The sequence below is a fragment of the Capsicum annuum genome, chromosome 1 (genome assembly GCF_002878395.1).
Source record: "Capsicum annuum cultivar UCD-10X-F1 chromosome 1, UCD10Xv1.1, whole genome shotgun sequence".
NCBI classification, from domain to species: domain Eukaryota; kingdom Viridiplantae; phylum Streptophyta; class Magnoliopsida; order Solanales; family Solanaceae; genus Capsicum; species Capsicum annuum.
This window is the reverse complement of record NC_061111.1, coordinates 93,075,517-93,090,376: the sequence shown is the minus strand read 5'-3', so window position 1 is coordinate 93,090,376 and position 14,860 is coordinate 93,075,517.

Below are 14,860 nucleotides of genomic sequence, written 5' to 3'. Positions count from 1 at the left end.
TGTTATTCATTCCATATTCTTTAATATGAATTATTTTTTATCTTGTTCTTTGTTAAATATGTAGACATATTTTACTTTACGTTTTTTGATTTATGTTAAGGTATTTTTTATTTTTAATTAGTTTATGTGGACATAGTTCGGGTCATATTTTTATCTCACTACTAATGTATGCATAAAAGAGATGATCTTGCATTGAATTAAAGAAAAGATTTGTATAGATTTGATTTTTGTTGGGTATTTGATGAAGGTCGAAATCTTAATTATTCAGACTTTAAATATTATATTTATTTAGTTTTTACACAAAGATTTTTTGAACACAGTTAAAGTAGAGTTGAATTGAAGCTTAATAATAAGTTTTTCTTGATTTGGATTGATTTGTGATTACTTTGCATTTCATGATATTTTATTCTAATTAAGATTGTAGATTTCGGTGGAATTATTTTGTGCTAAACTTTTGAATTACTTAGTCAATAAGGAAAATATTTTAATAGGTAATGGTCTATGGTATTTTTTGTATGATTTAATTTTTTTTAATTATTTTGGTGAGAAAAGGAGTTGAGGATGAGAGTTTCTCTATATAGTTAAAATTTTAAAAATTAGAATTTTAAATATTTATTTGCATTAGTTGGTGATAAATAAAGAATTTGACTGAAATTAAAAATTTAAAAGTCAATATAAAAATTAGAACTAGAGATGGCTATAAGATGGAAGCAATTTAGAACAAAACACTAATTAGTGTTTTATGGATTAATAAAAATTGATAATTTTTTATGCGGAGTGTTGAAAAGAGAATAAAATCATTTAATTTTAGTGAAGGTTCTATCAAAAATAGTCTCTTACCTTTTGAGGCAAGGTAAGATTATCATTGTTTCATCACATGAGTGTCAAGTTAATAGAAGACAAGTATTATTGAATAATTTATTGAAACAAAAATTATGTGAGAAATTTCAATAAGATAGAACCATGGAGGTTGACATTTATAGAATTTGCATGAATCCATGAACTTATAATACCTTCAATCTTTTCTGTCTTAATTTAAAAATTGTTACAATTGATAAATAACCTTTAAATTGTAGCATTGCTTTCTTTAAATAGATTTCAATTTTTCAAGCTTTGGGTCTTTAGATCTCTTGACATAATAAAAGAGCTTATATCTTCTTTTAAGTGATATAAAATTACTTTTCAAATCGTTTACGATATTTAACTTGACTGCAGTATGTAACTTTCCAACATAGATTGTTGGACAGACTAGCCTGTATCTTTATCATCATTGTGAGCTCTTGAACTGACTGCATGATCAATTATATTTCTATGTAAATTTTTGACAGTTTCATATAATGTTAAAAAGTTTTATGTGAAAAAGCACAAAAAGAATTTGAATTTAGTTATAGATATTTGCAAGTTTTTTTTTATTTGCTAAAGCACTTTACCTACCCGAGTGTTGTTCTGAAAATTGATGATACAAACATAAATTTGTGAAATTTAAATTGTACACTAAAAAATTATTTGAGTAAAAAAAGTTAAACAAATATGTATGACAATTACATTTCAATGCCTTACAAAGTGTGCAATATCAATAACATTTTTTAGATTCAAAGGATTCGAGCTTTAAATCATAAAAAATTTTGTATCAAAAATTTTGAAGTATACGTCCAATGTACGTTCTTATCGTCTTTTCACCTTTTAACTTCAATTATTATTTAATTGATGAAGTCCTAAAATATATGGTAAGCGAAAATATTTGGATAATTAGTGTTGGTAGATTTTCTTTTTCCTTTTATGAATAAAAAAAGTTCAAAAATATATGATAAGAGAATAAAAGAAAATAATGATGAACAAAGAGATTATATGTCTTTTTACATGTAACTTAATTATTACATGAATTGTTTTTTAAAATTCACCTATGTGTGACATCAAACAAATAGAAAATTTTGATGCAGTAAAACAAATTTAGGAGTCCTTATTATTCGTTGTATGACTATAACCAACTGGTGTTAGTCTTTATAATTTAGTTTTTTCTTATTAATAGAAAAGAAGAAAAAAGAAAGACTCAAAAATATTAGAAAGGGGCACTAAATTTGTAACTTATTTATATTACTCCCTTCATTCAATTTTACTTACCACAAATTTTTTAATTGTATTTCTATTTTTATTTGTCATTTTTGATATATCAAGAAAAGATAATTTTTTTTTTCTCTTTTACCCTTAGTATTAATTGTTTATTCTCCAAAATAATTTCAAGTTACAATGTAAATATTATTAAATAGGGGTACTATAATAAAATAGCCATGTTATTAATTCTTTTTCTTAATCAATGTGCCAAGTCAAATTGTGACATATAAAACTGACCGGGGGAGTATCTACTTTCAATTCTTTGGTCGTTTTATCTTGACCATCTTTTGGTGCTCTAAGTATGACAATAAAGGACACATAATTTACACTTTTAGACCAACATATATACTTTCTTCGTCATTGTTAAATACTTATTATGTTTAATTTTGCATATTCTTTAATTTTAATTAAAGAATAGTTTAACTAAATTATTTTTATTTATTACTTATTTTAATTTAATATAATATTTATCCATTTTGCATCATATTATTATCTTTCCATATTTTTGACGAATGGGAATGACTGAAACAAACAACTAATGATATCTTAATTTTTTTAAAATGACCAGTACATCGTTGTTCGTTTTAGTTGTCATGATAAGACTTTGCACAACTATTAAGAAACATTAATTAGGAGTGTAATTTTATGTATATACCTTTTTATTAATCTTTGTTTATTTATGTATTTATTAATTCAAGATTTATTAATGCTAAGGGCAAAGTTGAAAATAAATAACTAATTCTCTCTTGATTTTTAAATTATCAGTATTTGGGAATAACTATTTTTCAATATATATAACAATTAAAATAGAACGAAGAGAGTATAGTGAAATCTGAACCATTTGTTTAGCAATGTAGATAGTATTTAGAAGCGGAAGGACTATTAAACAACATTAAGATCATTAGCAAATATTAGTTGACGAAAACGTAATAATTCTTTTTTATTCATATTACATTTTGTGTTGTACCTTTTATTAAAAAGATATATACTTATTTGTTAGGATTTTTACCCTAATTTTCTTATTATATTTATGTTTTATTTTTTCTTAGAAGGAAAATAAAAGTTATCATAATTACTTTTACCTTTTCTGAAAGAAAAAACATAATTCTTTTTCATATTTGGCTAACCTCTTTCTTGGAGGAAAGGTTTTGGACATCTATAAATAGAAGACCCTCTTCTCATACATAACACAATAGCATCCACAATGTAGTCTTTAAAGAGTTTTTATTTAGGGGGAGATTTTCTCTCTCATTAATTTTTATGTTTTTTATATTAGGATTTATATGTAGGCCAATTGACCAAATAATATAATAATATTAAGTCTTTTAGTATTGTTTTATGTGTCTTCTGAATTGCCACCATAATGGTTTACAAATAACAGCTTTCGCATGACGCCCTCTCGATTTCGAACCCAACAAGTGGTATCAGAGCCCACGGTTCAATAAATCGATGGTTCAATTGTTGAAAAAAGTTGCAATCAATTTAATGATAATGAAGATATATGTTCAAAGGCTCGTATACTTTTAACCCAAAAGCTCCATTTTTAAGCATGTCAAGCAGCAGGTATGAAGACTATGTGAAGAACAAAGATTAAAGATGTGAAGAAGGCGGATTAAGTGAAGAAAATCAAGCTAAAAAGGAGAGATTTGTTAGGTTTTTGTCCTGATTTTCTTACTATATTTAAGTTTTATTTTTTTTAGAAGGAAAACAAAAGTTACCATAATTACTTTTACTTTTCCTGAAAGAAAAAACATATAATTCTTTTCCATATTTGGCTAACCTCTTTCTTGGAGGAAATGTTTTGAATATCTATAAATAGAAGACCCCTTCTCATACCATAACACAATAGCATCCACAATGTAAGCTTTAAAAAGTCTTTGTTTAGGGGGAGATTTTTTCTCTCATTAATTTTTATGTTTTTTATATTAAATTTTATATGTAGCCAATTGGTCAAATAATATAATAATATTAAGCCTTTTAGTATTGTTTTATATGTCTTCTGAATTGTACCATAATGGTTTGCAACTAACAGCCTCCGCATGACGCCCTCTCGATTTCGAACCCAACATTAATATTATAAAAATTTATTTTTTATGTGTTTATTATTAATAATATTACATACACGTGCAAAGCACATAAACTAAACTAGTTTAACTAAAACTAACGGCTTGAGTAATTTACTAAATTAAAGCAAAATACTTTTGTTTCCGCAGAATATTAAGAACCCACTCATGATTCAAATGAACTCAACCAATAGAGCACCTCCTAATGGAAAGACATCATATTAGATAAAACAAAATAAAATCACTGAAAGATATTAAAACATATTGTTGGTTAAAATTATTACTTTCTAACATTATTATTACTTTCCAACATTATTAATTCTTACAAAATTAAATGCTATTATCAACATCAATATATGTTAAAAATTAAAAAAAAAAATATAGTAACTCTTCTTTCTTACTAGCTCAAAACTGACCACATCTATATTTCGAAACTACAATGTACCTTATCCAAATTTAGTACTAGTTCATTCTTATCTCTATAATTATATATACATTAGATGGAATGAGTAAATAGAAAAAAAAAATAATAATGCAACATGTAAAATACCATTGCTGTCAAGGTTCATGGATAAACATCATCTATTCAAAATAAATATTATTGTTTCAACTTCAAACACATATTAGTTAGTCATGCAACTTCGAATATTAATCAAGAACACAGAAAAATTAGACACTTAAGCATGTGAGAAATTATCATACGTTATTTCAATTATTATCTAAATTTAATGATACTAAAACCTCAACATACTTCATATTATAAAGTTGACGTTAAACACATACAAAATTTGAGAGATTTCTAAAATATCGAAATAAGAGTTCATACAATCGCAAAATTAAATCATATAAAGAAGATCGATTAAGTGTTACCTTTGTGAAGATTAATTCGAAATAAGAAAACAGCCACAAATCTATTGATTTTCAAAATTAACAATAGCTAATTTTAAAAAGCCAGAACTCAGAATCACGAATCAAATCTGAACTTGTTGTCCATCTGTTTGCTCTCTTCTTTCCATTTTTCTGTTTTTGGGTGTTGTATGCTCTCTGGTTTTCTAATAAATCTAATTTTTTTTGAATTTAAATTTGATGCATCATCGGTGTTTTTTTTTCTTTTTAATATTGTCCTTTTTTCTCTCTCCTACTTTTTTTGTTTCCTTAGTTGCTTCGTGTGCGTGTATTTTGTGTGCATGGAAAGAGGGAGTTAGCACTGTGGGCAAGTTAGTGGGAGGTTAAGGGATTAGTGGGGACTGGTGAAGTAGTTTAAGGATTTTCCTTTTTTTTTTTTGCATTGGAAAGATAAAGAATAATAATGATAAAAAAACTAATTAATTAATTTTTATACTAAAAAAAGTTAATAAAATTTTATAACTAACCTAAAATAAAATATAATTAAATTTTTTTTAAAATTACTAGCTTATTTATTAAAATCTAAATTAAAAGAAAAACATATTTTTGAAAATTTCATTATTATTTGAAAATAAAAATAAAGCATATTCTAAAATGTAACTTTATTTTTTTGAAATCTTTTTTTTTTTTTTTACCATTTTTCAAAAGAAACCCACTAAACATGAAATAAAAATAAAACATAGACTAAATAAAAAAAATATTTAATGATAAAAATAGGTTAAAATTCGAGAAGGATCAAAAATCACAAATCTACACATCCAATTTTCAAGAATCAAAATTTCTTGGATTGCCTTTTAGTTTGAATCTTCCCAATGGTTAGTCGAAGTCCAATCACTACTACTTAAGTATTGGAGGACTAAGGAAGAGATATACACTTGTCTCCACCTTCTCTAGCTCTTTGCTCTACTTTCATTAAGCATTGTAATCTCTAGAAGTTTACTATGTATTAAAAAAGAGAGAAGAGAGACATAGTTGATGAGACTTTTGTATCAAAAGTGAAAAAGAAAAAAGTGTGTGAGTTATAGCCCAAAAGTTAAAGTCAAAACTTGTAATTTTGATTTACTAAAAGAGCTAGTAGAATTTCTTGTAACCTAGCTAAGGGCTCTGAAGTAAGACCCATTAGAGGTCTCAACTAGTATAAAATATCTAGTGTCACTTTTATCTTCAACATTCTCATTATCACATTTCTTTAGTTTTCCCTCTTCTACTTTATTGGTCAACTGACTAGCATTGTAAGTCAACTAAAAAAAAATTGAAAAACAGTAATTCAACCCCCCCCCCCCCACTACTTTCAATTAGACTCTTTTCTAATATTTGTAATACATGTAATTTTTATTTATTTGAATAAAATTATAGGCTATTCACCTTCATTTTCTTTTAAAATTTATTTTTATTACTTTGAGAATTAAAAACAATAAATTTTAAGCTATAAATTTAAATTTAAACTTTAAAGTTTCAAGTTCAAATAAATATTAAAGTATTTTACATCTTCAACTTCAACTCTTCAAAATTCAAAAGAATTCAAAAAAATTTAAACGTTAAATTTGAAAATTTATATTTAAATTTTAAAGTTGAAAATTTAAATTAAACTTTAAAGTTTTAAAATTTTAAAGATCAAGATAAAACTTCAAAAGAATTCAAAAAAATTAAATGAAAATTTTAAAGTTCAAAGTTGAAAATTTAAATTTAAACTTTAAAATAAAGTCAAAATTTTCAAAGTTGAAAACTAAAACTTAAACTTCAAATTTGAAAATCAAAGTTTTTATAAGTTGCCAAAAAAATGTTTTAGAACTTTACAAAAGTTGAAAAATAACTTTTATATAAAAAATATAAGTATAAAACTGATTTAATTTATAAAAAAAATTTAAAAAACTATATTTTGATTTTAAATTATAACACAATTTAAAAAAAATTAACTAAATGGTTGTCTGGTTCGTCGTCCAGTTCGGTCCAGCCCGTCGATGGATAGATTACTAACAGACCAATGCGGACAATTGTGGTTTTGTCAGGCAGCCCGGTTCGCCAAGCTTGATTTAAGAATGTCCATCAGTACTGGTGTGAAACTTCAGTCACCTCTTTCGGTAGTTCCGGACCGATTCCACTGTGGCTCTTATATTGAATAATTCATGTAACAAACAAATCAAGGAAATTCAAGGCTTTAAGGACCTGTTACAAAAAGTCCCACTCAACTGAATTAAATGTCTTCTGGATTTCAGGTTTTTGTATGCATCATTCCTTTCCTCCCATATCTTCTCACCATTTCACGGCTCAAAATGATATTATCTGTAATCACTCTACCAGACACAAAGACTGCATGACCAGCATCAACAATAGTAATCATAACATGCTTCATCTTGTGTGTAAAAACCTTGGGGATGAGTTTATCCAAAGTGTTACAACATGACATAGGCCAAAACTCCATTATAGTTGTTGTGTTCTTAACTTTAGGAATTAGAGTCACACTAGTATAGTTAACTAGCTTGTGCATATGGACAATAGTAAAGAACTATAACGCTACAATTGTAACTTTCTCACCTATTACATTCAAAGCCTTCTGAAAGAAGCATGCATTCATGTCATCTCCTCCTGGTTCCTTGTTTCCATCAATGCTCTTTAGATGTCACGACCCAAAAACTAAGGGTTATGATGTCACCTATTGCGACAAGTCTTAACAAGTAAGTCAATCACCCAAACTAAATGAGAAACAACATCAAATCCCAAGACAAGGCTTCTAGAGAAAATTCGAATCACACATGTACAATAATAACAAAAATTACACAATAAAAATACTATAAATCACCCAAAAATATGGTGTCATAGTGCAAGAACTAACTAAGTATGTCTCGAAGTCAAAATATACACTAATAGTCCAAAAAGAATATAATCTATCTCTAAATATGGAAACAAGATATAAACTATATAAGAGGTGGTAGTAGATCAACTCTAGAAGCATAGACGAACCTCTACCTAAAAAATTCTCCAAACACCGCTCGAACAAGATACTTTGTGGTGCACTCATACCTAGATCTGCACCGAAAGGGCATAGTACGAATGAGTACGGACCACTTGTACTAGTAGGTATCGTAGGTCGACTGACCAAAGTAAAAAATAAAGAATACACAATACACACTATGGGCACATCACCTGAAATAAGAAAATGCCCTAAATGGTAGCCCACACTGTCTCCACTAACAATTTTACAATATATACATATACTAAATACAAGTACGAGAAAGAAACACAAATAGATAGATATCAAGTTAAGAACAAAATTACAATACATAATGTGAACAATATATGAAATATAATGAAGATGATGATGTGATGTACGAGGTCGTCGCACAACCTCCGTATACACCTATGAGCTATGATCAAGAGGTAGGACCTATGGGAATCCAATACGAATCCAATATTCATAATTTCTCTTTGGCATATACATCGGTAGGATATACATAGTATGTAAACTAATTGAATAAGATATGATACGGGACAAACAAGAGGAACATGAAATAGCCACAAAACAGTCCAATACACCCTCCAAAACAGTTTCCAAATCACCACAAATCATGGACCAAATAGAGACCTCACTCGGATTTGACAAATATAACTAGAACGTAAGAAACAAAGGTGTATTTGACATCCAAAATAGCAACAAAACACAACAAAAACATGAGGAACAATATGACAATAAAAACAACCAGATTCAGATTCCACAATAACAAGATACAAAAATGATAACTTGACATATAATATTCACAAATCTAAGAACCCTACAATGAAAAAGGACCCTAAGATAAATGAATAGCAACATCAAGTTCTTACTTGGACCAAGAGGAGCTCATAAACCTCAAGACCTAAGTTTCCAAGCAAACAAACAACAAAAGTGATTCCACCCTCTTGTTGTTACCTAGTTCCAAGTTTCTGATTTGCCTCAAGGAAAAAGGACTTTGTTTTTCCATGTTATACAATATTCATATTCATCAAAAAACTAAGACTAAAACCCTAAGAGGTTCTATTTACAGTGTATTAAAAGATAGAATGTAAAATATCTAAAATGGCCCTTCAAGAGTGGGCTGCCCCTTTAGTGTTTGTAGTGGGCTATTTTTGGTGTGTATTTTGGACCCTTAATTATGCTTCTCTTGCACACACACTTGGATGAATTTAATACACACCCACAAGAGTCCATCTACGTGATCTCACTCATATTATCCTCTTTTTCTTGAAAAGGATTCGACCTCAAATTCGTACCTTGCAAAATCAAGAGAAGACAAACAAGCACACATCCTCATGACTTGAGGGGTTAGTGTTAGCAAAAATAACACATCAACATGCCATGCCAAGGCGGAAAAAATTTAAAGTACAACCACGGGTCCTTTGTTTTAATCATGAAAATGTTAGTACAAATACTACAAAGGAAGTGGCTCGGGAAAGCATTAAGATAAAAGGTAAGTAGGCCGAGAGTCAACCTTTCCCACCCTAAGATGGTTCTAGGATAAAAAGGGCAAAGTAGCCATGGCCGTGGTTTTCAACCATACTTACTTTCTCCTAAGGTGCCGCCCTAAAAACTAGGCATACCCTCTATATCACTATAGAAAATATCATGCGCACAAAGAGGGTAGGGAAAGGTGTCATCATCCAAGTACTTACTAATTTTAAGCTCATTGTCATTAGCAATCTTAACATAGAAAACACATGAAGGAAGAGTAGATAGCATTTCTAGGCATGTAACACTTTCTCTTTCAAGAGAGTAGTCCCTAAATAGACATAAACCATCATGGACAGAAAAGGGATCACAATCAAAACCAACTTTACAAGAACAAATACTAACCGGGTTTTCTAGACATTCAAGAACGTCAAGGTCATCGTCACCCGATTGATCATTTTTCAAATCCTCACTAGTTGTTGGCAACTTATATACCAACTTAGACTCACCTTGGTTTTCACAAGGGTCAACTAGTGTGTGAATACCCTTATTAAATGGCAATGAAACCTTACTCAAGTCACAAGTGCTAGTAGCACTAGATGGACATAAATCATTCTTAATAGAAGAATTAATTTTGTCATCTAAAGGATCAACTAGTGCTTGCTTACTTTTAACAAGAAATTGGTTATCATGCATCCTAACAATACCTAGAGTATCACAAAAGGAAGACCCATGCACAACTACTCTATGGAAACCCGAAATGACTCCCATATGGATACTACTAGCCACATCACAATATTCCAAGTTTGTAAGAGTATGCGGATTAGAATTTTTACCTTGTAACTCACATGAATTACGGTTTTCACTTTGATGTGCGACATGGCAACCTGCTTGTACCTTTGACAAATTCTCATCACAAGGGAGACTTTGATATAGTGGTTTGTATGGCATCCATTCCCTTTCTCATCTTTCACAATCACGGAGGATAGTTTCAAGATGGACCATTATTCCTTGGTCAAGTGGAAGTTGGTTTAATGATTTTGGATTCAGGGAGTCAAGCATGTGGCGTAGTCTTTCAAGGTTTTGGTGGACATATTCAAGGGCATCCTTGGAAGTACCATTATCCATGGGACCTAAGAAAGACAACAAAAGAAACAAACAAACAACTTGTTAGCTCAAATTAGCCTCACCATGCTCTCACTCTCGATTTTACCTCACACTTAGTTTCACAAGTGTTGAAAGTCGGCTTGTACTTCGTGAGTGATTAAGGGATGAGTTCGTCTTGGCCCGGAATAGATTTCATTTGAGTTGACTCAAAGAAAATTTGTTTCGGACTTGAACCAACAAATACAACGAATTTACAAAAGAGAAAAACACACAAAGAAGGTAGACACGAATAGACGAACCCAAAACTATCTTACAACCTAGTAGATAATTACTACTTTGTTAGTTAGTAATAGAATCAACAAATTAAAACTAAGAAACAAAGATTAGAAACTAAGAAATCAAAATTTGAGCTTAAAAATTGTCGGTGAACAGTAAAAACGTGACGAGGCAGCCATGTATTGGTTGCGGTTTCTACAATTTATATTTCAATTTCAAGTCTTGGTCCCATTGTAATTTGGAATTGATGGTAATTGGTTAAGGATAGAAAACAAGTCTTGAAATATTATTTCAAATTCAAAAATCAAGACTTGACTTTTTTCCTCAAGACATGGTCCTTAAATCATGGAAGGTTGTTGGAAAAGTGGTTGTTAAAGTCCTTGATTGGTTAGAATTGGTTGTAAAAGTCTTGAGAGGTCTTAAATTTTGGAATTATGCCTTTCAAGACTAACAAAATATACAATCTCTTTCTTCAAATTTCAAGATCAAATATCAACCTTCTTTTTTTTCAACAATAGATGAAGATGGTAAATGACACCAAGAACACCAAGAACACTCTTTTGAATCTTGAAGTTCTATGGTTCAAGTTGTACCCCAAACATCAACAACACCTTTCCAAGCTTAAAATCCATGACACAATCTCCACAATACACGTCCAAACCTTGAACCAACAACACACCACACGTCCAAAATAGTCCAAACTTTAAATCCGCAACAACAATCTGCCAAGGTGAAGTTCACAACAACAACATCAACAATGATAGTTCAATCAGACTCCTTTAGTGTTAGTGATGAAGAAAATAACACTAAAAACAACAAAACACATAAAAGAACTCCTAGATCTAAGTTTAAAATTTCTTTCCAAACACAAAAAACGGGATAATTTTTTTTATTTTAGATTTTTCAGTTTGAATACCTTTTTTTTCACTAACAAACCCAAGATTGATCTTGTGGGAACAAGATCAAGTCATGCTTTGATACCAAATGATACGAGACAAACAAGAGGAACATGAAACATCCATAAAATAGTCCAATCCACCCTCCAAAACAGTCCACAAATCACAACAAATCATGGACCAAATGGAGACCTTACTCGGATTTGACAAATATAACGAGAACGTAAGAAATAAAGGTGTATTTGACACCCAAAACAGCCACAAAACACATTAAAGATTAGTAAAAATCAGTCCACAATTTGTCACAAAATAGTCCACAATGCGTCTCAAAATAGTCCACAATCTCTCACTTTTACACTTTGGATTTTTTACTCTATTGGCCATACAAGTGTTGATAACTCGCTTATACTCCAATGAGGTTACTTGGTCCCAATTGTGGCTCGAGGTCGGAGTAGATTCTTATTTGAAACGACTCAAATAAGTAATGTACGAACTTGAACCAAAAAAGATACTACGACTCAAAAAAGAGAAAAGCACACAACAAACATAACACGAAGAACGTACACAAAACTAACTTACAAATTAGTAGGGTATTACTAGGTTGTCAATTAGTGTCGAGCAAACAAACGAAACTAGGAAACAATAAAATGAAACTAAGAAATCTAAAATTTGAACTCAAAAATATTGCGTAAATAGTACTTCAGTGACGTTGCAGTCCACTATTGGCCTCGAGTTTTATCAAAACTTTATTTTCCAATTTCCTGTCTTGATCAATATACAATTTGGAATTGATGGATTTGGTTAATGGAGGGAAGACTGGTCTTTGAGCCTTTTTGGTCAAATTTCAAAAGCAAAACTTGACTTCTTTGAACTTTCTCCTTGAAACAAGGTCCTTAAATCAAGAAAAAGTAGATGAAAAGTCATTGAAGTGATAGGGACAAGTCTTTCACTAACAACTACTACAAGCTTGTCTTTCACCTTTTTAGATATAGTTTGCACTTTAAGGATTAACAAGATGATGAAAAGGTGAAGAACCTTAAGAACACAACAAGTCCAAGAACAACAATAATTTCAGTTTCCAACTCCACTACAATAAGACCATCAAATCGGCCAAGGTTTAGGTAACAACAACATCCAACTCGGTCACACCTTGTTCACATCAACAACTTCAACAAGTTCAAGTTCAATCTTAGATTTGGACACTTTTTAGTGTTGATGAGAAAGAAAGCAACACTAGAAACACTCTAAACAAACAAAAGACTACAAGTTCTAGACACAAAACAAACAAATCTTGGCCAAGATAACAACAACACAATTTTCGGCCAAGAACACAAAATGGATAGATTTGCACTTTTTTGGAATTTTTTTTTAGTTTTCAGCTTTTTTTTTTTAATTTTCGTCCTAGAGAACCTAAGATTGGTAGTGTAGGAATTCACCAGCCTTGCTCTGATACCAAATGATACCAAAATCCCTAAGAACACAATAATACAAATACCAAAATCAGTCCACTAGTTCAAGAACTATAGACCCTTTTGATGACCTCTCTCGAATTAGCAAGAAGAACAAGAAGGAAAGTGATATCAAGAGTAAAACACACTAAAACAGCAACAACACTTGATGAACAAGATATAATAACAACAACACAAGGTTACAAGACAAGAACACAAACGGATTACACTAGATATAGACAAACGATTACAAGAAAGTAAAGATAGATAGATAGACAAAGGATGGTATAATATTAACAACCCAAAAACTTATTCCACTTTTGCACTTTTAATATCACGCACAACCTAAACCTATATCTTACATGACCTCAAGGGAACCGAAATTCCCAAGTAATCTCCATTTCTAAGCAAATGATCAACACAAGGATTTTACCTTGTCCAAGGATTCCACCTTGATAAAGACTCTCAAAGAGGCTACAAAATATATTCTCCAAAAATCTCCCAAAAATGACCTAATGAGGTTCTATTTATACCTAGGTTAACTTATTACAAATGACTAAAAAACCCTTGCAAAGGGTGGATGAACAGTGAACGCGGATGAACAGTGAACATTTTTGAAGCTTGTGGGACTTGTTCTCAATACTTCAAAGATTGTTCCTTAGATAGGCAGCCCCCGAGCTTGAGTCTTGATGCATTGAACCCCGATCATGATGGTACCCGTATCATCCTCCCCTCCTTAGAAAGGATTCGTCCTCAAATTCGAACTTTGCAAAGCAATAGGAAGGACAAGCAAACAAAAGTTGCTCAAGGTATGAGGGTTAGGTTAGTGTAATCAATCATAGCATCTTGCCAAGGTGCTCAAACTTCACATATACCCAAACATCCCTCTTACCCGAATACCCTACTAAGGGAGAGTCAACTAGTTTATCGACATAAATGTGACAAGAAACAAGGAACAAGCGTCGCTTATCAAGTGGAAAAAATAGTCTCTTCTTAGAACAACAATTAGACTTGAAAGCCAAGAGAGGAAAGCCATACATTCCATGCACATTCAAGTCATTCCAAAAGACATCCTCATCACCACACTTCAAATGATCACCGAAATCAAATGGGTAGAGTATCCATGGGTACAGGTTGGGAATACACTTCCTTACCCCAATACTACTACAATAATGATCAAATGTCCCCTCTATACTATCATGGTCAATAACAAAATCAACTAGAGGGTCATCCTTAGTCATTTGACCAACATGTTCAACATCATCATTTTCACATACAAGTTGGTCTTTATGACTTTCATAAGACAATGTACTACCACTTTCCATAATGGCTTCAATATTAGGTGAATCAACTAGTGTATCTACAATCTCAAGTTGTACATTATCATCACAAAATGAAGGAACATTCAGCTCACTTAAAGACAAACTATCATTCACACTTAGTTGGTTATTATCCTCATTCACTAGAGTGCAAAAGTTTGTTTAATTAACTTGTAGCTCATGTGGAGCATGGCCACTCACGGGAATTTGATTAGGAAGGCTTGGATACTCCATCAAGTTATCCAACTTCTTGCACAGAGAGCCTTTCATCCCTTCCAATCTTTCTTCCATTTTGTCCATTATTCGCCTA